We start from the raw sequence: 24,374 nt of genomic DNA, 5'->3' as shown, positions 1-24,374 counted from the left end.
GGGTGGGGAGGCCTTGGCGGGGCCCCCTGCGGCCGTTGGGGCGGTTGGCGCTCGGCTCCTGGCGGCCCTGGCAGGGATAAGGGGGCTGCCCAAAGTGCCCCAAATGCCCTGAAGTACAGTGCCCCTGGCCGCTGTTAGGAGTGCAGTGTGGCCAGCGGGACTAGGGCAGTGATCGTCCCCCTGGACTGGGCATCGGTGAGGCCCCAACTCGAGGGCTGTGTCCGGTTTTAGGCCTCTCACTACCTCGAGGGCTGTGTCCGGTTTTGGGCCCCTCGCTATGAAAAAGACACGGAGAGGCTGAGGGAGCTGGGGTTGGTCATCCTGGAGAGAAGGAGGCTGAGGGGAGACCTTCTCGCTCACTGCAGCTACTTGAGGGTGTAGCAAGAGGGTGCATCAGTCTCTTCTCCCGAGTCACAGGCGATAGGGTGAGAGGAAATGGCCTCAAGTTGCACCAGGGGAGGTTTAGATTGGAAATGAGGAAAAATCTCTTCACCCAGAGGGTTATTAAGCATTGGAAAAGGCTTCCCAGGGAAGTGGTTGAGCCTCCACCCATGGAGGTATTTAAAAGATGTGTACACGTGGCACTGAGGGACGTGGTTTGGTCCTGGTTCTGTCAGTGTTAGGTTAATGGGCTTGATGATCTTAAAGGTCCCTTCCAACCTAGATGATGCTATGGTCCAAGGCCCTGGAGAGGGTCTTGGGCCCTCTGGTTATGACAGACACATGAGCTGTTCCCTGGATATCGCTTGAGCCTTTCGTGTTGTAAAAATACATATTTATTCATAGAAAAAGTGACATGAAATTGCCACCTGCAACAAGACTCTTACACCCTTAGGTTTAAGGAATTAGTGGGGCTTGGTGGTTTGTGTCTCCAAACTTCATCTGCTGACATCATGGGGATGCTCCACTCCCTCTTCCCCATGCCACTGTGAGGCGGTGCCCTACGTGCCATCCCTTCACAAGTTTTTTCTTCTTCCCAGGCTCCACCTAGTCAACAGCTTCATTTTGGAGCCTGCAGTTGCTGGGGAGAGGACGAACAACAGCAAATAGGTTGGAGGAGGACTGAAGTTAGCAGGGGATGACACTGCAGAGGAGGAGCACTTCCCAGGCTGAGGGAGGGAAGAAAGGAAACATGACTGAGGTGCTCGGACTTGTGGGTTGTGCTGAGGAAGTGTGAAGCTTGGGGACAGTAAATGCCACACGATCATGTTTGGGTTGCATGAGGTGTGGTGCTTGGACTGCTGGGGTGTTGAGGCTGCCAGCAGCCTTGTGTATGGGAACAAGGATAGGGTTGCTTCCTTGGCTTATGCAAAACTCTCCCCTTACACATTCAAAGATTACATGATCTCTTCATGGACAGCATTGTTTGAGAGTTTATGCTGGCGTGGTTATCCACTGTTACTGTTAGGTCCTCACCAGAATCCAGGCCTCTGATCCATAAGTACATTTTATGCCATTATTTCTCCAAACCAATATCACCTTAAGTATATATCTATATTAAAATACTTCTGGGCTGGTATCTTTTAATAAAGCAATTTAAATTACTCTTCTGGTAACCTGTCTTCATTATCTCCTAGCAAAACAGCTTTTTGTTGGCAGCAAGCTTTACCACAGATTTTGTGTAATTGTCTCAACTATAAAACTATTAAACAGTTGTGGCCCATGAGCAGAGACCTTTGGGATCATTGATACCACAGCAACCCTTAGAGACTGCTCTGTAAATCAGTTTGTAAATCCGGCTCATTCTCTCTCAGGGCTGCATCATCTGGTACCAAGTCAAGCACCTTAAGGGACTCCACATATATTCTGTGAGCACAGTTACTTTATGAGCAGAACTTAAAGTCCTCCAAAAGTCAAGCAAAACAATAAAAAGGTGTTTGACAGTAAGGATTTTCTGTGACACTGTCACTTTCAGGGGCACTGCAGACAATTCAGTGGTTAGTAGGTGTGATAGTGACCTTAACCTCTGCAGAGAAGTTTATTTCAACTTAGATTATTTATAGCTGGATCGAGCAATGTAGCTTCCTTATTCTTCTTTAACTGTCCTGACTCCAAATGTTGGTGTCATGATAAACCTTCAGATATATTCATCGTATAGTAGCAATAGGGGGAGTTTGGTCATTTCTGTCCTACAGCTACTGGGATCAGGGGGCTGGAAGGGGGACAGAGAGTGAAGTGAGGCTGTGGCAAAGGCTCTGCCAGGGGACACAGCCAGAAAGTGCGGAGAAGGACCTGGACCAGAAAGAGCCCCAGGCTCCTGGGAGCTGTGGAGTCAAACTGCAGCTGTTCCTGGTGGTTATGTCATGTTTAGGGGCCTCCTACATCATGTAATGGAGCAGCTCTGGGAGTCCCCCAAGCAGTCTGTGGGCCGCCTGCATCCTGCCTCTCCGCTCCTTCCTATTCCTCCTCCTCCTCCTCCCTTCCTCTTCCCCCAGCCCCTTTTATGGCCTGTCTGTCGCCCACATTCTCTACCCCAGCTTTCTGTCCCCTGCTGACACCATTACTTTGCTGCCAGCAGCTCTAGCAATTAGTTCTCCCTACAGGATCCACTCTGCCTACGTGTGTGGATGGGGGTGTGGATGGGAGGAACGTGAGAAAAAAGCTTGAGAACTGCTGAATCGTTTGCTATTTTTGCAAATAGTAAAGGCAATTGAGACGAACAAAGGGAGTCACTGGTTAATACTCACCACAGCCTGTGCTTGAATAGCAAGGGCTGTGATCCTGCTTTTTCACACACTCCTGTGCTGCAAGCACCCTTCTCATGTCTTGGGAACTGAGGAGCAGCAAGGCTTGGACCAGAAGCCTCTCATTAAATATCAGCTCAGTAATGGGCTTCCATGACCTTCTCGGTTATCAGATCCCAAGCTTGCACTGGCCAGATGTGAGAGACCACACCCGAGCAGAGGCCCCTGGATGATTATACACAAACAGCATTAATTGATAATGATGCCACGGAAATGAAACCTTTCCACTGTGTCACAAGAGCAAGAGAAATTCCTCTGCATATGAAATTAGACCTGTTACAGATTTTTTTCTGAGCAGCTGTAGTTTGCGCCCGTGCTGTCTTTTCCACACACACGGAGAGGGAAGGGAAAAGCAGCGTTTCCACAGCAGTATTTTCCAGATCTCAGTATCTGCCTGGGCACTTCCCTCCTCTGACTTGGAGCACGTTCTTAACTCATGTGACGAGAGGAAATGAGGAGCACTCCCTCCAAAGGAAAAGAAGCCTGGCCAAGGCTCCCATGTCACTCAGATAATTCAGCACACATCCCTCTGACAACCAGTTCCTGAGAAAAAGGCCACCAGGAGCCTTGTTTTGACGGCCTTTGGGGTCTCCAGCATGGACAACCTTGTGGTTAGTTTCTCATGGCTGTAAATCGCTGCATTGCTGGTTTTAGATTTGGAAAAACTGTTAGAATCTGACTTTGAAACCTTTTTTTCACTTGTCACCCGGGAGAACAAAAGATCCCTCAGGAGGAAGAATACATGAAGATGGGCAGGTGCATGGTGGGAAGTTCACATTTGTAGCAAACATTTAACTTCACACCTGGAAAACTGGACTGGTTTTTAAGCAGCTTTGTTTAGTCTCCTGCAGAAGGTTGTTGCCTGCCAGAACTTCTGCAAAGAGTTGTTCAGCAGGTCCACACATGTTCGTGTTAGGCGGTATTTGTCTAAACCTTTGAAATTGTCATTTGTCATTACAATGTATGGTGTGTGCAAACATTGCATGCACAGAAGAATAAGTATGTCTCTTTCATAATATGTCCCTTTCAGAATTAATTTCAAAATTCTTCAGCTGGTTCTACTGAAAGAACCAACGTTGTCACTTTAATTATTTATGAAAGATATCTCCGAGTATATCAGGCCTCATCAGTGGTGAGGCAACACATTTAGCCCTTTGGATTAGACTTATGGTGTTTGGAAACTCAGTCACTGGCTTTGCACACATCTTCAGCAACTGTCATAGAATCACAGAATAGTTTGGGTGGGAAGGGGCCTTTAGAGGCCATCTAGTCCACCCTCCCTGACATGAGCAGGGATATCTTCAACCAAATCAGGTTACTCAGAGCCCCGTCCAACCTGACCTTGAATGTTCCAGGGATGGGACATCTACCACCTCTCTGGGCAACCTGAGCCAGTGTTTCACCACCCTGAATGTAAAAAATGTCTTTCTTACATCTAGTCTAAATCTTCCTTCTTTCACTTTAAAGCCATTACTCCTTGTTCTATCGCAACAGACTCTAAGGCCATCTAGTCCACCCTCCCTGACATGAGCAGGGATATCTTCAACCAAATCAGGTTACTCAGAGCCCCGTCCAACCTGACCTTGAATGTTCCAGGGATGGGACATCTACCACCTCTCTGGGCAACCTGAGCCAGTGTTTCACCACCCTGAATGTAAAAAATGTCTTTCTTACATCTAGTCTAAATCTTCCTTCTTTCACTTTAAAGCCATTACTCCTTGTTCTATCGCAACAGGCTCTACTAAAAACTTTGTCCCCATCTTTCCTGTAGGCCCCCTTTAAGTACTGAAAGACCATTATGAGGTCTCCCCAGAGCCTTCTCTTCTCCAAGCTGAACTACCCCAACTCTCTCAGTCTGTCCTTATAGGAGAGCTGCTCCAGCCCTCTGGTCATTTTCATGGCCCTCCTCTTGACCCGCTCCAACAGGTCCACGTCTTTCATGTGTTGAGAGCTCCAGAGCTGCTGAGGGCTCCTGAGTTTCTGTCCTCTGGAAACTGTGAACAGCAGTGAGCCTTATAAAGACATCTCTGGGTAAATACACTTAAAAGTCTTCATAAATCATTTTTAAAAAGTATTTATTACTGAGATTATCATGGATGAGAGAGTGACCCACATGCAGTACCTCAGTCTTTTTACCAAGTTACAGCCTGCCTGAAGGGCAGGCAAGATTCCAGCTACGTTCTGCCAATGAAAGTACATCTATCTTTGGTATCATCAAGTATAAAATACAGCTCTTTGGCATGAATTTACATGCCTCTTCATTTTCTGCACGGAAAAAAAAGATGCTAACAGTTCGACCATAGCCATCTTTAACCATGTATTTTATAGTCCAAATCTGGAGCAAGAGCTATTCTAGGACACTACACAAACAGATTTATAATGAGGCTGGTATTCACGGCAGGCCACATGGCTAGAAAATGTATGAACAAATATGTACTTCAGTCTTTATAATCTATATAATTAATTTAGACTGATGACTCTCTTCAAAGATTATTACTACAATTGAGCATCACGAACAAATATGTACTTCAGTCTTTATAATCTGTATAATTAATTTAGACTGATGCTCTTTTCAAAGATTATTACTACAATTGATCATCATAATAAAATTTTCATATCATGGAATCACAGAATGGCTGAGGTTGGAAGGCACCTCTGGAAGTCATCTGGTCCAACTTCTCTGCTCAAGCAGGGCCACCGAGAGCTGGTTGCCCAGGACTGCCACAGGAGGGTTTTTGAATGTCTCCAAGGAAGGAGACTCCACCACCTTTCTGGGCAACCTGTGCTGGTATTACACGGTCACCCTCACAGGAAAATAAATAAATAAACAGGGCCACCGAGAGCTGGTTGCCCAGGACTCCCACAGGAGGGTTTTTGAATGTCTCCGAGGAAGGAGACTCCACCACCTTTCTGGGCAACCTGTGCTGGTATTACACGGTCACCCTCACAGGAAAATAAATAAATAAATGTTTCCTGATGTTCAGATGGAGCCTCCTGTGTTTCAGTTCATGCTTCTGGTCCTGTCAGTGGGCACCACTGAAAAGTGACTGATGCCATCCTCTTTGCACCCTCCCTTCAGGCTTTTATGTACATCAGTAAGACCCCGCTGAGCCTTCTCTCTTCTAGGCTGAACAGTTCCAGCTCTCTCAACCTCTCCTCATAGAAGATACGCTCCAGTCCCTTTATCACCTTTGTGGCCCATTGCTGGGTTCTCTCCAGTAGCTCCAGGTATGTCTTGTTTTGAGGAGCCCAAACCTGGACACTCCAGGTGTAACCTTTGGGAAGTTCACATTTGTAGCAAACATTTAACTTCACACCTGGAAAACTGGACTGGTTTTTAAGCAGCTTTGTTTAGTCTCCTGCAGAAGGTTGTTGCCTGCCAGAACTTCTGCAAAGAGTTGTTCAGCAGGTCCACACATGTTCGTGTTAGGCGGTATTTGTCTAAACCTTTGAAATTGTCATTTGTCATTACAATGTATGGTGTGTGCAAACATTGCATGCACAGAAGAATAAGTATGTCTCTTTCATAATATGTCCCTTTCAGAATTAATTTCAAAATTCTTCAGCTGGTTCTACTGAAAGAACCAACGTTGTCACTTTAATTATTTATGAAAGATATCTCCGAGTATATCAGGCCTCATCAGTGGTGAGGCAACACATTTAGCCCTTTGGATTAGACTTATGGTGTTTGGAAACTCAGTCACTGGCTTTGCACACATCTTCAGCAACTGTCATAGAATCACAGAATAGTTTGGGTGGGAAGGGGCCTTTAGAGGCCATCTAGTCCACCCTCCCTGACATGAGCAGGGATATCTTCAACCAAATCAGGTTACTCAGAGCCCCGTCCAACCTGACCTTGAATGTTCCAGGGATGGGACATCTACCACCTCTCTGGGCAACCTGAGCCAGTGTTTCACCACCCTGAATGTAAAAAATGTCTTTCTTACATCTAGTCTAAATCTTCCTTCTTTCACTTTAAAGCCATTACTCCTTGTTCTATCGCAACAGGCTCTACTAAAAACTTTGTCCCCATCTTTCCTGTAGGCCCCCTTTAAGTACTGAAAGACCATTATGAGGTCTCCCCAGAGCCTTCTCTTCTCCAAGCTGAACTACCCCAACTCTCTCAGTCTGTCCTTATAGGAGAGCTGCTCCAGCCCTCTGGTCATTTTCGTGGCCCTCCTCTTGACCCGCTCCAACAGGTCCACGTCTTTCATGTGTTGAGAGCTCCAGAGCTGCTGAGGGCTCCTGAGTTTCTGTCCTCTGGAAACTGTGAGCAGCAGTGAGCCTTATAAAGACATCTCTGGGTAAATACACTTAAAAGTCTTCATAAATCATTTTTAAAAAGTATTTATTACTGAGATTATCATGGATGAGAGAGTGACCCACATGCAGTACCTCAGTCTTTTTACCAAGTTACAGCCTGCCTGAAGGGCAGGCAAGATTCCAGCTACGTTCTGCCAATGAAAGTACATCTATCTTTGGTATCATCAAGTATAAAATACAGCTCTTTGGCATGAATTTACATGCCTCTTCATTTTCTGCACAGAAAAAAAAGATGTTAACAGTTCGACCACAGCCATCTTTAACCATGTATTTTATAGTCCAAATCTGGAGCAAGAGCTATTCTAGGACACTACACAAACAGATTTATAATGAGACTGGTATTCACGGCAGGCCACGTGGCTAGAAAATGTATGAACAAATATGTACTTCAGTCTTTATAATCTGTATAATTAATTTAGACTGATGCTCTTTTCAAAGATTATTACTACAATTGATCATCATAATAAAATTTTCATATCATGGAATCACAGAATGGCTGAGGTTGGAAGGCACCTCTGGAGGTCATCTGGTCCAACTTCTCTGCTCAAGCAGGGCCACCGAGAGCTGGTTGCCCAGGACTGCCACAGGAGGGTTTTTGAATGTCTCCAAGGAAGGAGACTCCACCACCTTTCTGGGCAACCTGTGCTGGTATTACATGGTCACCCTCACAGGAAAATAAATAAATAAATGTTTCCTGATGTTCAGATGGAGCCTCCTGTGTTTCAGTTCATGCTTCTGGTCCTGTCAGTGGGCACCACTGAAAAGTGACTGATGCCATCCTCTTTGCACCCTCCCTTCAGGCTTTTATGTACATCAGTAAGACCCCGCTGAGCCTTCTCTCTTCTAGGCTGAACAGTTCCAGCTCTCTCAACCTCTCCTCATAGAAGATACGCTCCAGTCCCTTTATCACCTTTGTGGCCCATTGCTGGGTTCTCTCCAGTAGCTCCAGGTATGTCTTGTTTTGAGGAGCCCAAACCTGGACACTCCAGGTGTAACCTTGCCAATGCTCAGTAGAGGGGAAGCATCACGTCCCTTGACGTGCTGGCAATACTTTGTCTAACGCAGACCAAGATACCATTCACCTTCTTTGCGGCAATGGCATGTTGCTGACTTGTGTTCTACTTGTTGTCCACCATGAACCCCATGTCCTTTTCTGCCAAGCTGCTTTCCAGCTGGGTAACCCCCAGTGTATACCATTTTCTGCCAAGCTGCTTTCCAGCTGGGTGACCCCCAGTGTATACTGGTGCATGGGGTCATTCCTTCCCAGGTGCAGGACTTTGCACTTGTTGATGTTGCCAATGCTCAGTAGAGGGGAAGCATCACGTCCCTTGACGTGCTGGCAATACTTTGTCATGTCTCCGAGGAAGGAGACTCCACCACCTTTCTGGGCAACCTGTGCTGGTATTACATGGTCACCCTCACAGGAAAATAAATAAATAAATGTTTCCTGATGTTCAGATGGAGCCTCCTGTGTTTCAGTTCATGCTTCTGGTCCTGTCAGTGGGCACCACTGAAAAGTGACTGATGCCATCCTCTTTGCACCCTCCCTTCAGGCTTTTATGTACATCAGTAAGACCCCGCTGAGCCTTCTCTCTTCTAGGCTGAACAGTTCCAGCTCTCTCAACCTCTCCTCATAGAAGATACGCTCCAGTCCCTTTATCACCTTTGTGGCCCATTGCTGGGTTCTCTCCAGTAGCTCCAGGTATGTCTTGTTTTGAGGAGCCCAAACCTGGACACTCCAGGTGTAACCTTGCCAATGCTCAGTAGAGGGGAAGCATCACCTCCCTCAACGTGCTGGCAATACTTTGTCTAACGCAGACCAAGATACCATTCACCTTCTTTGCAGCAATGGCATGTTGCTGACTCGTGTTCTACTTGTTGTCCACCATGAACCCCGTATCCTTTTCTGCCAAGCTGCTTTCCAGCTGGGTAACCCCCAGTGTATACCAGTGCATGGGGTTGTTCCTTCCCAGGTGCAGGACTTTGCACTTGTTGAAGTTCGTGAGGTTCCTGTCAGCCCATTTCTCCAGACTGTTGAGGTCCCTTGGATGGCAGCATGACCCACTGGTGTGACAGCCACTCCTCCCAGTTTGGTGTCATCAGCAAACTTGCTGAGGGTACACTCTGCCCCATCATCCAGGTCATTAATGAAGATGCTGAACAGGACTGAACTAGGTGTTCCCCTGGAGTACACTGCTAGTTACTGGCCTCCAACTGGACTGTGTGCTACTAAGAACCACCTTCTGGGCCTGAATCACTGCAGACACCTCACATAATATTTGAATATTCACACTAGGTTTGTCATCATGATACCTGAGTACCTTCCACATGTTTAAGATCTTTTGCTCCTTGCATTTTTTGCACATTTTTTGCATATCTGCATGTACAGTTCGTTAACAAATGCAAATTCAGTTTCATCATGGAGTTAGTTATCCTATTTCATGTTTATCAATCACTTGGAAATAACTTAATTGCTCTTGGAAATCTGCTGAGCTCAATGTACATAAAATGGTGTGGTGAGACCAAAGTGACTCAGAACACTGGGAAAAGATTTTTTTGTTGTCAAGAAGATTCATGATTTATGTTCATTTGCAGACTGCAGTGATTTCATTCACTTGGGTAACATTGAGTGAAACCTTATATGTCTCCACCCGTATGAAGCAATCTTCTGTTCTAACATTCAAAAAAAGTTTCTAAATTTATTGAGAACTCCCCTGACACGCCTTTATTAACAAGCCAGCACTGGAAGGAAAAAATATTTCATTGTCCTCAAGAAGTTCTTAACACAGTTTTCCCTATGCACTTTTTTAAAAACAATAAAGCACCACATCTTCTTCAGAATGCAAAATAATTGAAAAGTGAGCAGCTTTCACACATGCTGGAAGTTAGAAATGCTGTATTTACATGCATACTGAAAAAGCTAGTATGCTTTAAGGATCTTTTGGGTTAGATTTTCATGGAAATTTGTAACTGAAGGCGGGAGAGAGAGTATACCAATAGCATAGACAAAACTTTGCAATTAAATTAGGTTTATGCTCAATTGGTTCATTAATGACTTGTATTTAACAAGGCTGTGCTTCTGTCTGAAGACGATATGCTAATGCTGACGAAAATAATTCAGATTTACAACCAAGAAAGGAAGATGTGTGGCCAGTTTTAAAGCTGGTTGTTGTAATAGAGACTACACAAACAAAAGAATTACCAAAGAAGCCATAGATACTACCTCCGTTCTTGAGCCTTGAGAGAAAATGAGAATATGTATTTTTGAGAAGTGGTGTATGGCTGTATTATCAAAAACTACAGTGTAATACAAATTTAACTTTTACTCTTTTTTTCCCCTTTTCTTTTCTTTTGTATTTTGAGAAAGAGTGGCTATTTTGGCCAGTACAGAAGGTATCTGTCGCCATCTAGTGACACCACGTTCTGCATGAACCAGAATCGGGCACCTAAGCTGAGCCTTCCTAGGGAGAAGGTCCCAGGGCTCTTGCCATCCTCTTCCAGAGGACTTGAGGTCAACAGACCTCGATCACCGCTCTAGAAGCTCCGGGCTCACTCCTGAGGAGGTGTCCCAGAGATAGTAAAATGTGTGCAGAGAGTTTCTGGTGGGATGGCTCTTGCCTCACCAGTGCCATGGGGCAGTAGCACACGTACACATGTGCTCTGGCTTCTGCACTGACAATTCCCTGCCCACATTTTGGGAGCACTTGGAAAGGAACCCCTGCTCGTTCCACAGTGGAAGACATCCCTTGTATTTGGAGGGTGCCGTAAAGTAAATCTTGCAGTGTTAACAGGCCCCAACCCTTACTGATCTTCTTCTCTTCAACATCAGTATTGTTATTTATCACAGTGTCATGGTTCCTTTTCCTCTGGATTCTTGTATGGTAATTCTTTTTTAATATATCAAACGAGGGCTGATTTTACCCAATCATGGTAAAACCAGCAAATAATGCATAGGATTGAGCAAAACATTCCTGCTCACATTGCTGCTTTTACAAGTGCCGTTCTCTCTGAGGTCTCCTGCTGCTCGACTAAACTAAACAGCTCTAGGGAGGAGCTGAGTTAGCCACTGTGGCCTCTGTCAGCAAGGATGAGCAAAAGGAAAGGCCCTGCAGGGGGGAAATCAAAAGAAAATTCAAATTTGTTTCCCAGAGCATGTTTCTCAGTGCCTAATTAAGTGCATACCTTCTTGCTGAAGCCCTCAAGAAGAACCGTCATTAGATTTCCCACTGCAAGAATATTATAGGGTTTGTGACTGAGACACAAATTGGTAAAATATTGTTTAGAAACCACAATGGATTATGAGAGCAGCCTGTGCAGGGACAGTGGGCAGGAGATCCCCCTGGAAGGGGTTGTAGGGTTGCAGGTAAATGGCCCTCTCGTGATGGCTCTCAAAGTCACAGGAAAATACTTTGATCTTGAAATGGGACATCACTCACTGTGAGTCAGTAGGCTTCTTACAGGAATTCAGCCCCCCTCTCCTACTTGTAGGTGGCATAAAAACATTCAGGAAAAAATTATTCTACTATTTTACTATGGAATTATTTGCTTCCCTCCCAATATTATCACAACACTCACCAAGGAAACTGAATAACTGTTTGTTTTTTTTTTTCCAGTAATGACTTATGGACTGCAACAGCAAGATCATCCTCCAGAATACACAGTACAAACAATCTTATTTATTTTCCTGTGTTCCTTTAAGTCAGTGCTCCAGAAATTATCTTAAATATGTGTCCCAAAGGGAAAAATTATAGGAAATAACTTCCTTCACAATTAACTGAGAAATCCTTAATATTATGTGTAAAGAGAGAGCCTACAAGGGACAGAAAAAGAAAAAATGTCTTGCCAGACAGTAGGCATATAGAAAGGTGAAAATGCCAAAAATGAAGCTTAGGCAGAGGCTGCAAAAGAAATTCAAGCAAATAGTAAAAGATACCTTGGCCATGTTAACAAAAAAAGGAGGGACTACCTTATAAAATATAGATGTGGTTGCAATTAAGGGTACTCCAGGTTCCACCCCAAACCACCTGAATATTTGGCTCAGCGTCAGCGTCAGTAATGACAATGCCACAGTTAACAGGGGCAAACCCCAGGATGTTAATGAGAGTGGGTGTGGAAAGAGAAATTGTCATGTGCAAGGAGGAACCACAGGGCAAAGAGCTCAGCACCCAAGTACGCCCAGTAACTGAGATAATAAAGCCAGTGGTAAGAGGTTCAATGCATTTACTGAAACAGATGGCAATACCATATGATTAAAAAAAACCCAAACAACTAAGTAGTGATCTTTAAAGAGAAAAGTGCTCCACAAAACTGTATTAGGATGATCTTAATTGCCTACAAGGACTCAACTCAACTATTTCTTTGGGAAAGAAATAGAGATATAAAAGTACATAAAAATGGGAGAAAGAGTTATCAAAGACAGATTATGCCAAATTAACTTGGTATTTTTCTTTGCTAAAATTCGTGATGTTTGCAATAAAGCAAATACATATGGGTTTCAGTGAAGTGACTGACGTGGTGTTATGTGGAAGTCAGCGTGATGATGCAGGAAAGTCAGAGGGAGGAAACCAGTTGAAGGGGAAGAGCAATAACTGTACTTACAGGAGAATGGTCAGGCTGTAGGGAAATGATTTGTGTAACTGTGGGTTAGGATTTGACTGCATTTATCATTTCTGTTAATTATTACATCCAAAGAATAGAAACAATTAATGAAATATACCTGTGACAGAAAGAAAGTATCTGGCACACACAGTAGGGCTGAACTGCCATAAAGCAAGGACTCAATTAACAGAAGTCTAAAGCAACGAAGGCAAGGGACTTAGAGACTAGGAAGAATTTCTTCAGTAAGTACAGGTCCATCAGCTGCTGACAAAAGATGAAGAGAAAGGCCTGGCTGGTTTAGTCAATTGTCGATCACAGGATGTCTAATGACGTCATTATGAAAAATGAAAACACATCTATAGGTGCTTTATTTCAAGTAGGTTAAAGGGAAATATTTATGCAACCGTATAAGCTGAGACCTTAGGCAGAGTACTCAGAACAACTCTGACCCAGGAGAAGTTCAGAAAAGAAGTCCTTAAAACAGCCAAAGAAATACTGAGACCTTCAGTGTAGGCCAGAAAGTGTCTTGTTTATTTCAACCAGACGTGGTTTCAGAGGGTAACAAGGATAAACCCTGGGGAGGAAGGACTACACAAGTCAAAGGATACTACCCTGAGATCAAATGAGTACAAACCAGCTACCACTGAATCTAAACTGATAATAGACTTGTCACCAAGGGAAGGATTTGAGTTCTGAGCCCCATGGTTTCCAACTTCCTCCACACTCAAGTTGCAGTTCTACAGAGACTGAACATTCCCAATATGAGCAACACATTAATAAGCAATACATCGTTGCACACGCTTAACTTTAAACACAAGATTGGTCCCATCAGGCCTTCAGTTTTTTGGGGAAAACCTGAACCATGAGAAAAGAGGGAGGCATAAAGGAACCTCTCATTTAAATTCAGGCAAGGCAACCCATACAAGCTTAACAGAAGGAAAGGTTTTGCTGCATTTCCCTTCCAACGCCATATCATTCTATGATTCTGTGATTCTGTCATTTTATAAAACAAATTTAATTCAATATAGTGTAAATACTTGCCTTCACGTGTTTCTTTGTTCTAATACACAGGCATGTCACTAGTAAGAGATGCCTGTGCCATGACTACGGGTGGGCACTATAGTGCATAAAGGTGAAAAATATATATACTATAACCAAAACCTGACCTCAGTTTACTCGCTATTACATCAGTGGGAATTAAAACCTTGCAGCATCAGGGCCATCAGGGCCCTTTGTAATTCAGATAAGTTGCAAACTTAGAGATTTGGTGTTGGATTTTGTTAATGCATGTAATAATTATGAGTGTGCCAGTACATATAACATGTTGCAAGCCAACTGACCTATCTTTTTATATATATATCTTTCTTAATATGCATTTTTTTATATATGTGTTTGACCTCAATCAAAATGCTAAACTGAGGTATTATAACATGGCACGTAACATAGCAATAGAACTACTCTACCTTGTTGCCAGGTAGAATATAAAATTTATAATCCTTTTAAACAATGATATTTCTCTATCAAAATTAAAGTAAAGAAATACTACCTGAACCATGGCAGAAAATCTCTTTATTGAGGGCCTGACAATAACAAGCTCACCACAATATCTGTGCTTTATTAGAAGTTACCTTCTGTGTGAATCCTTCTCTGCAAATATCCCTGGGCCCTTTCAGTATTGTACTCTGTACACATGCAATTGAACTGATTTTATCAATTCCAGCTTGAAACAATCTTTGGAGTGTGCCAGTGAGCTGTGACCTTCTAAACGCCTTTGTTGCTTGGTGGAAAGGCTGAGTCACTCATTGTGAGGGATTTGTGGAGGATGCAAAATCAAAAAGAATAGACGGGACAGATTCAGCCCAGGTGGGGCTGCAGTCAGTGCTGCTCTAGAGCTAAATATCAACCAAGATAAGGCTTCCTCCAGGAGAAGGAAGCTACCTTGGGCAGGAACCTGTGGTAACACTGTCTTACCCCCATCACAACCAAGCCCCTACGTTATGGCAAGGTAGGATGCTGGTGTCTGGTGCGATGAGACACATTTTGCACTTCCTTTTTAACAGGTCTGAGCCTCTTCCAGTGCTGCACAATTCTTTAAGTACAGAAAGCCCTACATAAAAGCTAAGCTATATTCAGACCTCAAAAGATGTGCCAAAATAGCAAAAGTCAACCCTTGGTAGAATGTTCAGAGTAGAGAGAAAATTCAAAGGCCTTTTATTTTTAACCAAGAATGTAGCAGTTTGTCTCGATTTCCCAGCTCAAACAATGTGGCAGGCTGGCCAGAGTGAGACATTTTCTATGGGCTCAGTTCCTACTATTGTTTCCAAGCCAAATGTGAGGCCAGATAGTAAAGGGTCAGCCCACTCGTAGTCATGGCACAGGCATCTCTTACTAGTGACATGCCTGTGGATTAGGAACAAAGAAACACGTGAAGGCAAGGGACTTACAGTCTTTTTCCTTTCTCATAAGCATTTTGGCAAGAAAATTTGGAGAAAAACGTTTGGGTTTCTCCAGAGAATGTTATTCTTATTTTTTAAAAATGCTTTTAGTGCTGGTCACAATTGATTTTTTTCCTAAGAGTTAAGCAGTGATAGCTAAATAATCCTCTGAAAATACTGGGTTTATGACAGAATCCAATCAAGCATAGGGGTGTAGTAATTTGGCAAGAGTAGGATTATTGTCTGTTGTTCATACTGTCGTATTTCTGCAGTTCAAAGTGATGAACCAAATTGCATTGGTTTACCTAATCTTTCAATAGGTGGAGGACCAGTTGTGTGTGTGTGTGTGCACGCGTGTGTATCTCTGTGTCTACACATGCACATACATGCACACGTACGTCTATTAAGCATCATATTTACAGACCATGTTGGATCTGAAAAAAAACCAAATCTGAGTTTAAAACAGAAGAAGAGCAGGCTTAGTCTTGAATTAAAGGACGTTGCAAGAAAGCAGGAATGAAGCATGAGTTCCCTCATGAAGTTCCCTCTTTATATCACTTGAGGCTCCCAAACTGCCTCTATACCTCAGTTTTAAGAGCTTTAAAGAGCAATGAAGATGTAGAATTGTTTTCAGCAAGACCATTGCAAAGGATGCGGCATTCATCTCCACTCAGCTTTGCTCACAGCAATGGAATTCAGGGGGTTGAATTAGACAAAAAAAAAAAAAAGTTACATTTTCTGTCCCTACTTTATTTAATCAGTAAATATTCTTGAAAAGTCAACATCAGTTAAATAAAGCCTTTTAACGTCAGGTTACTAATTCTTTAAAAACAAAACAAATACTATTTGCTGCAACTCTTTTGAAAATATATAACATTAGTGGCTGTCAATGGAAGGTTGGAAAAATGTTTTTTAGGGTGTGTGCAGGATGTCAAGCTCACTGTAGAATAGCTTCAGGTAGGTGATTACCACAGCGGATTTACTCTGAATTGACATTACTGGGGTGCCAGCCTGATAAGGGCATAAATTAAGGTCATGTGGCAAAATGCTTGGACTGAAGACTGCTGTCACACTATTGACTGCATTTGTTGAAGTGGGCTTACAAAGTCAACCAGATGCACGATACATTTTATTCTCCGGTTTGCAGCTGCGTCAGGGAATCCCAAATACACTAAAGCTCCGTAAGCAAAGCCATAGTCTGACCTAAATTCAGAACAATTTCACTAGGAATGTATCTACAATAACGTCGCCACAATCAGAATGGGAACTTCTCTCGCAGAGTAGGGTTTTGGTGTGATAGCCTTCTAATTAAAGGGGTTCAGCTGCTTCTAATTAAACCAGTGTAACATGGTTATATCTGACAATGATACAAACCTCTCCTAAATAGAGTAATATTCTTGTCTCCCAAGAAAAGTTATGTTTCCATTTTTGCTTTGTGTTCTAAACCTATGCAGAGTCTTACATGAGACTTTATCGACAAGCTAAAATTACACATTGACCACCTACTTCTTAGCATATTTTAGGTAAACAGACCACATCCTGACACAAAATCTCCTTCCAGCGTTTTTGCTATAAATTCAGTGTAACTCTACAAAAGTCAGCCATGAAAGCCCAGTTTTGCTGCGCTCAGAATCCGTTGGCGATAACACCCGCACCCGGTGATTAAATTTTGCCCTGCCACCTGCATCTGAAGGCAGAACTTGCTTTTTGGATCCTGAGAGTTGTCTCTTCAACCAGACTTACTCTGTTTCCTTAGCAGCCGCGCATGCAGCTTCTAAACCACACGCAGTGCTATCACAGTGTCTCAGGCTGCCCTGCAGTGTCACTTAGCCACAATTTCTGCTCGGGGCTCCCAGTAGCTGCATGCTGCAGATAGTCCACGCTGCCTCCAGGTCACTCTCGAGCTGGCAGGGCAGTGGTTTTTGGATCTAAGGCTCCTTAGAGAGAGGATGCTACTGAATGAAGCGTGGCCATTCTTGGCTACCTCCTGTGGGTCCCCTGAGAAGTGTCTAGAGGCCCAGGGATCACAAGCTGAAAACCACCAGAGCTGAGCAACCCAAGACCTTAGTCCGCATCCTTGCCTTTTTAGGTAGCTATTCTTTCTATTGATACTAGCAAGGAACTTCAGTGTGCTCCCCAGTGCTGCTGTGCTGACCCTATATGTGGGGTAAGGTGTGCAAATAAATGAAGAGTCGTTCTGTTCTCTTCCACGTTATACACACATGTTACTTCCTGTCATTTTATTACATTAGCACATCAAGCCACCACTCAAACCAGGCTGCACCGTACTGATGACAGGGACCTGCTTTTAATAACCAGCTCCCTGGGTTATGGCAGGTCGCACTGCAATGTTATGCAGTAGCAGAGAGAAAGGGGAAAGAAAGGTTTGGCAAATGTGTGTAGCTATGTGGTTATACCAATCGTTGTGGTCAAGCAGGTCCACCACTTATTAAAGAAGTTTAACAAAGCCTTTTGCAAATTTATGGATCCAGAAGCTTGAGAGGTGTACATACATGTTTTTGAAGACTAATTCAGCCTGATATACACTTCTTTTACCCTTAGATCAGTAACTGTATTAATGTTCCTTACAGAGTCTTGTCAATTTCACTCCTAATATATAATTATCACCTAAATGTTTCAAAAAGTATCTCCCCAGTTTCTTTTTCCTACAGGGGATAGTATTCATCGCTCTATCACTCCTGCCTAGACTGTGAATATAAAAATCCCCAAATCTCAGGTGGCATGACTCTGCAAACCAGAGGAAAGTCTGGCATCATCTGACAACGCTGAAAGGAGAAAAAGTCATTATGGTAAAAAAACCATCTGGAATCCACAGGAATGTTAATCCCAGCTGGATCAGTGAGAGTTATCATCATGGGAGGTCATGGCCATCACCACTCCCTCTTTGCAGTATCCTGGCAGAGGCAGGACCTCCCACTCAGAGAAGATGTCTGCCTAGTCCAGAAAGAAAAGCTTTTAGAGGCAGACTCTCCAAGAAGACAGTAGTCAAAGACAGCAGCAGCAAATGTCAGGAAGAGAAAGAAATGAGTGATGCGTATATAAGATTGCTGTTCAAGAAGTCTAGATTAGAGCCACTGCTCAGATGTCCCACATTATGCTGGGCAATTTTTATAACCAGAAACACTACAATACCCTAACCACTGACCAAACCCCCAGATGCCCTGTATTCCAGTGTGCTTTCAAAACTCCTTGGCATTTTTGACCTGCTGTGACTACAGTACCCTATAAAAGCACCTTCTGTGGTCATCTATGGCTCAGGTCCTTGCCCTCTAGAATAACCTAAGAGAGAGATCCTGCCTATATGTTTGCAATTTATACCTTATTGGCATCCTCATAAGCAGGCTGGATGACCTGTATTTGGGAGCATTTTTCCTTGGGGTGGCAGTTGTTTGTAACAGTAGACACGTCTTACCAGATATATTACATGGGCATTTTACTGTGTTTTAAGCATGTGGTCTGTTTTCAGAAGAAAGACCTCACAGGGCTCTCATGCAGAGAAGTCCAATCCAGTATATAGCCCACCATCACTGCTGTTTAGCCCATGATGTGCCAGAGAACCTGGTTTTTGAGTCAGTGGAAGACATATAGACAGATCTGATGTTGAAAGCAACTTTTCTCCTCACTATAACCTGTTGGTAATGAATTCAGAAGAAAAAGATTTTATTTTATTCATATAAGGATGTCTCTTTCTTAAATGAAACAGGGCAGGGAATGTCTTTGTGGTCCAGCCAGAAACCTGCCAGTTGTTATGAAGGTAGAGGAAATACACTGTCTGCAAAGAGGAAGCAAAGGGATAGGGATTGTTCAACTGGTTGAATTGCTTAAGAAGTAAAATAGGTAAAAGCAGATAAAAGCAACATTCAGTAACAGAAGGCAGTTTCATTATTTTCAGAGGTAGGCGGGAGACTTCCTAAACACCTAATCATTTTGCAGATGTCTGGCATGTTTGGTGCTGGTGTGCTCAGATCACTTCATAACCACTGGGTCCTCAGAGTAAGGATGGGATTAAACAATTGTAGTTATAACCTAACGCTGTATTGGAATAATGTGTCCCCTCAAAGGGTAGGCCAGATGTCAATATCCTTGCAGATCTTTTTGATGATCATGGAGATGGGACTTGCCAACAAAAAAATACAATGCCTCTTGTGTTTCCAGTTTTCATTAATGAACCAGGCCGGGAATCATATATCCCAAAGCACAGCTGCATTGGAGATGTATGCATGGACTCATTGAACACAGCAGGCATGAGTTTTGTAGTTGGCACTGGTAAATACATCTCTCTCTCTCTATAGGAAACATCTGTTCCCTCAAAGACATGCTGAGTAGGTCTTTGGTAGAAGATCCAGCTGCCTCTATCTCACTCCTTAGGAAAGTCTTTGGGGGAACAAAGAAGGTTGATTGCCTTTGTGGAAGACTGAGAAAAATGCCATGGGCTGTGCAAGGTGCAGATGGGTTGATAGTGGGGAAAGTGCTAGGATGACCTTGTTGAATTACTGTGGTGGCTTGTAGGACAGGCAATAAATGTTACTGCAATAACTCACAGGTCTGTTGTAAAAATACATTTATTTGTATCTGTGAAGGATAGAATCCATCCAGCCCAGAATCTTGCCTTCTGTGGTGACCACAGGTGGATGACCAGTTAAAAAAAAGAACAGGGAAAGCCTTTATGACACCTTCATACAAGAATTCCTCAAGGCTCTGTCTCAGAAGGCCTTCTGGATCTGTCGTGTTCTGCCTGTGTAGTGATTCTCAATAAATCCCTCTTTCAAGTGTCTCTTCTGAAACCCATCTGATTTGTTTCCTCTATAACATAATTTGAAAAGCAAAAAGTTCGACACGTCTTCTGGCTGCTGCATGGTGAACCATCTCCTTTTGTTTGATTTCAGTCTAGCTCTTACTGGCTTCAGTGGAGAACCTCTAGCTCTTGAATCAGAAAAGACAGTGAGTGGCAGATTCCTATTCAAGCTTTCCATCCCATTCAAGATTTTGCAGACCTTTATCATACTCCCTTTATGCCATCTCTCTAAAAGTCTGGAGATGATCTGTTCCACTCACTTGTAGTGAAGGATGCCACAGAACATCCCATGAATACATCAAATGTTTCCTCAGAGTAAGCTTCAAAAAATGCACAGAAAAAGAAAGTGGAGGGGTGCCTGTGTGATATCTAAGGAAAAAGACTGAAGAATCAACCAGTTCATAAACTTTATCCATCCTGAATGAGGAAGCAGATGAATGGAGAGAGAAGCAGAGGAAACAATGTGATTGCGTAATGAAATATTGCATCAGGATGCACATGCACAAGGGTAAAAATAAAGTAAAATTACAGAGATAGTCTTCATTTTGGTATTTCTGACTTTGAAACTCCAACATATATCGATTTCCTGGGAGAAAGGGGAGAAGGTATTTGGGAGGCCATAGGCTATTTTCCTCCTCTTTGTCAGGCACCACCAGGCTGTAATGGCTCTGACTGCCCTGCCAGGGCCTCCCACCAGCCTTCCAGTGGCCGAGGACTCCATTTCAGTCCCCCCATGTTGTCATCCCCCAACACCACAGCAGTGCCTGTCTCTAGCTCCCCAAAGCCCTGCCCTGCCCGGCCATAGGATCTGACTTCTGGGCCGATGCTGGCTTGACTTTGGGCCTGCCTCATCACCATGGAGCTGCCTGGCAGTCACCAGACCTGTCCTTGAGCTATGGAGTGACTTCCCAGCTTGTCCTTGGACCTGTCTCATCCTCACTACCTTGCCTGATGATTTGGACTCCGGTTAAACCCGGCTGCCCCTCAGCCTGCCCTGGCTGGAGTGGTGGGACAGGGTCTGGCTGAGAGGTCCTGCCCCTGCCCTGGGGATCCCCCATGGCTCCTGCACCCCAAAGAGCCTCTCCCACCCCCTGTCCTGAAAGACATCCCATTAGCACAGGCTGGAGAGCATGTGCTCTGCCACTTGACTTAGTAGAAACTCTGTGGGTTTATTGTTCCCTCAATACACACTGTGACTGTATTGACCCACCCTTGATATTTTCCCCCCTAACTTAGCTAGGTAGAAAAAGAACAAAATCTTTCTCTCTCTTTCACAGATCACATAAAATAAAAAAAAAAATCACATAAAAGCTGGAAGGGAAATAGTGTTGGTAAAATGCACAATCAGACTGTGGAACACATCTCCACAGGCATCAGCAAGTTTAGCAAGATCAAAAAGCAAGTTTGTTACATGAATAACAAGAATATCCCATGTTTTAACAGCCCAACCTGAACTATTGTGCAAGGAAATTAAAATTAGGATATCGTCTCACTGTTAGAGACTTGCATGAGACTTTACCTAGAGCTACAACTCCTGATCCTAGGTCCTACCTACATCTTGTTTTTAGGTGTCAAGTGCTAGTCACTATTGGAGACTCTTGGCCTGAGCCAGTGGGACAATGCTGGGGGAAGTTTGTTATTGGTTTCCCACTAGAAAGCTGTAGAAGGTACTACTACAATGGGCTGCAGTAAAGAACTCTGGGGGTATGCTTGAACTGGAAGGCATGTTAAAAAGAAATTAACCTCCTTTAGTTTCAAAAGTTAACAATGAAGATGCACTAAATACCTGATCTAGTTGTCACGCTTTTAATGATTAGCTGAGAGAAGGAGAAACCTGTCCATGGACAATTTATCTCATCCTACAATAAACAGGTTGGGTGAATTGGGTTCAAAAAGTGCTGAATTCTCTCTTTGGAGAGAGTCTAGACGGTAATTTCACCCAGAGATGGGATTGATGCTACACCACCCCAGTTCATGGGGGTCCCGAACTTCTAAGAAGCAGGAGAGAGAAGGTGGAAACAGCAAGTAACGCTGAACTCTTCCGGAAATAGAACCAAAGCCCTGAAATTCCCCTCCTTTTTTGCATTCCCCACGTTTGCATAACATTTGTGCATGTGAAATTCTAGGGAAATGAAATCATTTCTGGTTCCAGCTTGCTGCTTTTTCTGCAAAGTGGATTATTATTTTTTTTAATCCTGAAGCCAAAACATTCCCCTGAATAGAAAGCTCAGCTCCTCCTGGCTGTAAAATTTATACAGAAGTATAAAAGAAGCTTAATATTTGAAAAGTACTTTTGCTCTTTAAATACATTTGATCAGGACACGCTAGCAGCCCTGGTGATGGGCACTTTTAGATATTTATGAAGTATTAAAGGAAAACAAACCCCTCCTTGCAAAACTAAACCTCCTTCCCCCAGTAATTATGCAAACCCTGGCATTGTGCAGGGATTGGCACGTCTCTCAGAAAGAAATCACACCCCTTGCTCTGTTTAACCAGAGTGAAGACGTACAGGCCATAAGAACCCAAAACTCTGCAGCAGAAATCCACACGCACGGTCCTGCCCTGCTCACCAAGCCATGAGGATGATGGACAGTGCTTTATCCCAAGGCTTTTGGAAAGTTTTCCCAAAGTTTTTCCCAAAGCTTTTGAGAGCATTTGTGCTTTTCCTTGATGCATGTCCTCAGCGTACATTTAAGAAAGGGTTTCCTGATGCTCAGCACATCCTCATCCTCCACCACCCAGCCTTTGCAGAGCTCTTTTCCTTGCTCTCACAGCTGCCATCCAGCCCAGAGCAGTTATAATTCAAAGCAAGCCCAGCCTTCAGGCAGCCACCAACCCTCTTCGTTCCCCCAGAGGCCCTTGTCCTCAGAAGCAGTGTCATCTTGTAATTGCTTCGTTCCTACTGTCCTGCTGATGTCTTTCTCTGCTGTTACAGTAGAAGAAGGTGGGAGGGGAAAAGAGAGCATTTTTAGGGCTGAGATCTGGCAAGGTTCATAAAGCTTGCAAAAAAACCTGTGATCCACACCTCGTCCACAAACACCCTGTCAGTTGACCGATCAACATCAGAGTGGTTAACTCCTGGTCTTACAACTCCTGGTTGTAAGAAAAACACCTTCAGCATGGCAATAGCCACACGCTTTTAATCACAGAGGTGGGCTCTGCTGTCCCTTTGCTGCTGGTGTAGCTCTGGGTTGAAGTCTCAGGAGTAAGGTAGCTGCTGCTGGTCAAGCCACATTGTAGTATAACCGTTCCCTGCTAGATGACACTATGTTTCTGCAGCTCAGAAATGGTTCCTCATGGGCTATTCCAAGTCTCTCCTTAAGCAACTGTGGAATTTTATTGTCCTTTCCTCCTGCCACAGCAGCAGCAGACAGGGTGGGGAAAGATATAGCTGCTGTTTCTTGAAAAATAAAGCACAAGTGGCCCGCTTTGCAAAACTGACCACATCAGAGGTGGTGGGTAAGGCGGTCTGCATGGGTACCCGAGATTTGTGGGGACGCAGTGAGGGAGGGTGGTGAGAGCAGGCTGGTCACCGTGAGGTGGCTGCACAGAGACAGCCCTTGTGTTTGTAGCAGAGAAGCCCCACGCACCAGGGATGCAGCCCTGTGACTCCCTGGTCTCAGCAGTGGTTGTGACGGGCACCGGAGACGTGGCCACAGCGCCAAAAGCGCCATTTGGAGGAAATCCCCCAAGTGAAAACAAAGACTCTGTAAGTCATTTCCTCCGAGCTGAACAGAAAGACATCTGTGTTGATCCAGCTCTTACGCACCACTCACAACAAAACAATTGCTTGCAAGCGGCACAGCCCCTGCTTGCTCTCCTCTAGGCTGACACTTAGAAACAGGAGAGATGTATTCCAGCTGAACTTTACGAGCTCTTGTTTTCTCTCAATGAAGTTTTGCAGACTGACAGTTTCTATAGGTAAGGTTGGGCTAAGAGAAGGAGGTAAAGAAGGAAGCCTGCGTGACATCTCACTATAGACCCTTTTCGTACTTAAAGGGGTGTTTCAGTACTTAAAGGGGGCCTACAGAAAAGATGGGGAGAAACTTTTTAGCAGGGCCTGTTGCAATAGGAAAAGGACTAATGGCTTTAAACTTCAGACTACACAGAAGGAAGACATTTTTTACACTGAGGGTGGTGAAACACTGGCCCAGGCTGCCCAGAGAGGTGGCAGATGCCCCATCCCTGGAACCATTCAAGGCCAGGTTGAACAGGGCTCTGAGCAACCTGATCTAGTTGAAGGTGTCCCTGCTCATTGCAGTGGAGGCTAAACCAGATGACGTCTAAGGGTCCCTCCCAACCCACGCTATTCTATGACCCTGAAGTTCAACACAGACTCTTTCTTGACAGGTGCAAAAAGCCTCCTTCAGTTATTCTGGCTGCGGTTGAGCGTCTGAGCTTTGGGGTGGCTGGATGCAACACATGGTTGTACAAAGTGTTAAGTACACAGGAAGGAAC

At 44.1% G+C, this 24,374-nt stretch overlaps 1 protein-coding gene across 1 annotated transcript in view; it reads right to left on the bottom strand.

Moving 5' to 3' along the window:
- SLAIN2 (SLAIN motif family member 2) overlaps window positions 1–24,374 on the bottom strand; it is a 61,793-nt gene that overhangs the window by 36,554 nt on the left and 865 nt on the right. The gene's annotated exons all lie outside the window — the stretch shown is intronic.

Source organism: Calidris pugnax, unplaced genomic scaffold, assembly GCF_001431845.1.
Source record: "Calidris pugnax isolate Ruff unplaced genomic scaffold, ASM143184v1 scaffold58, whole genome shotgun sequence".
In the NCBI taxonomy this organism is placed as follows: Eukaryota; Metazoa; Chordata; class Aves; order Charadriiformes; family Scolopacidae; genus Calidris; species Calidris pugnax.
This window is presented reverse-complemented; position numbering and strand designations above follow the sequence as displayed.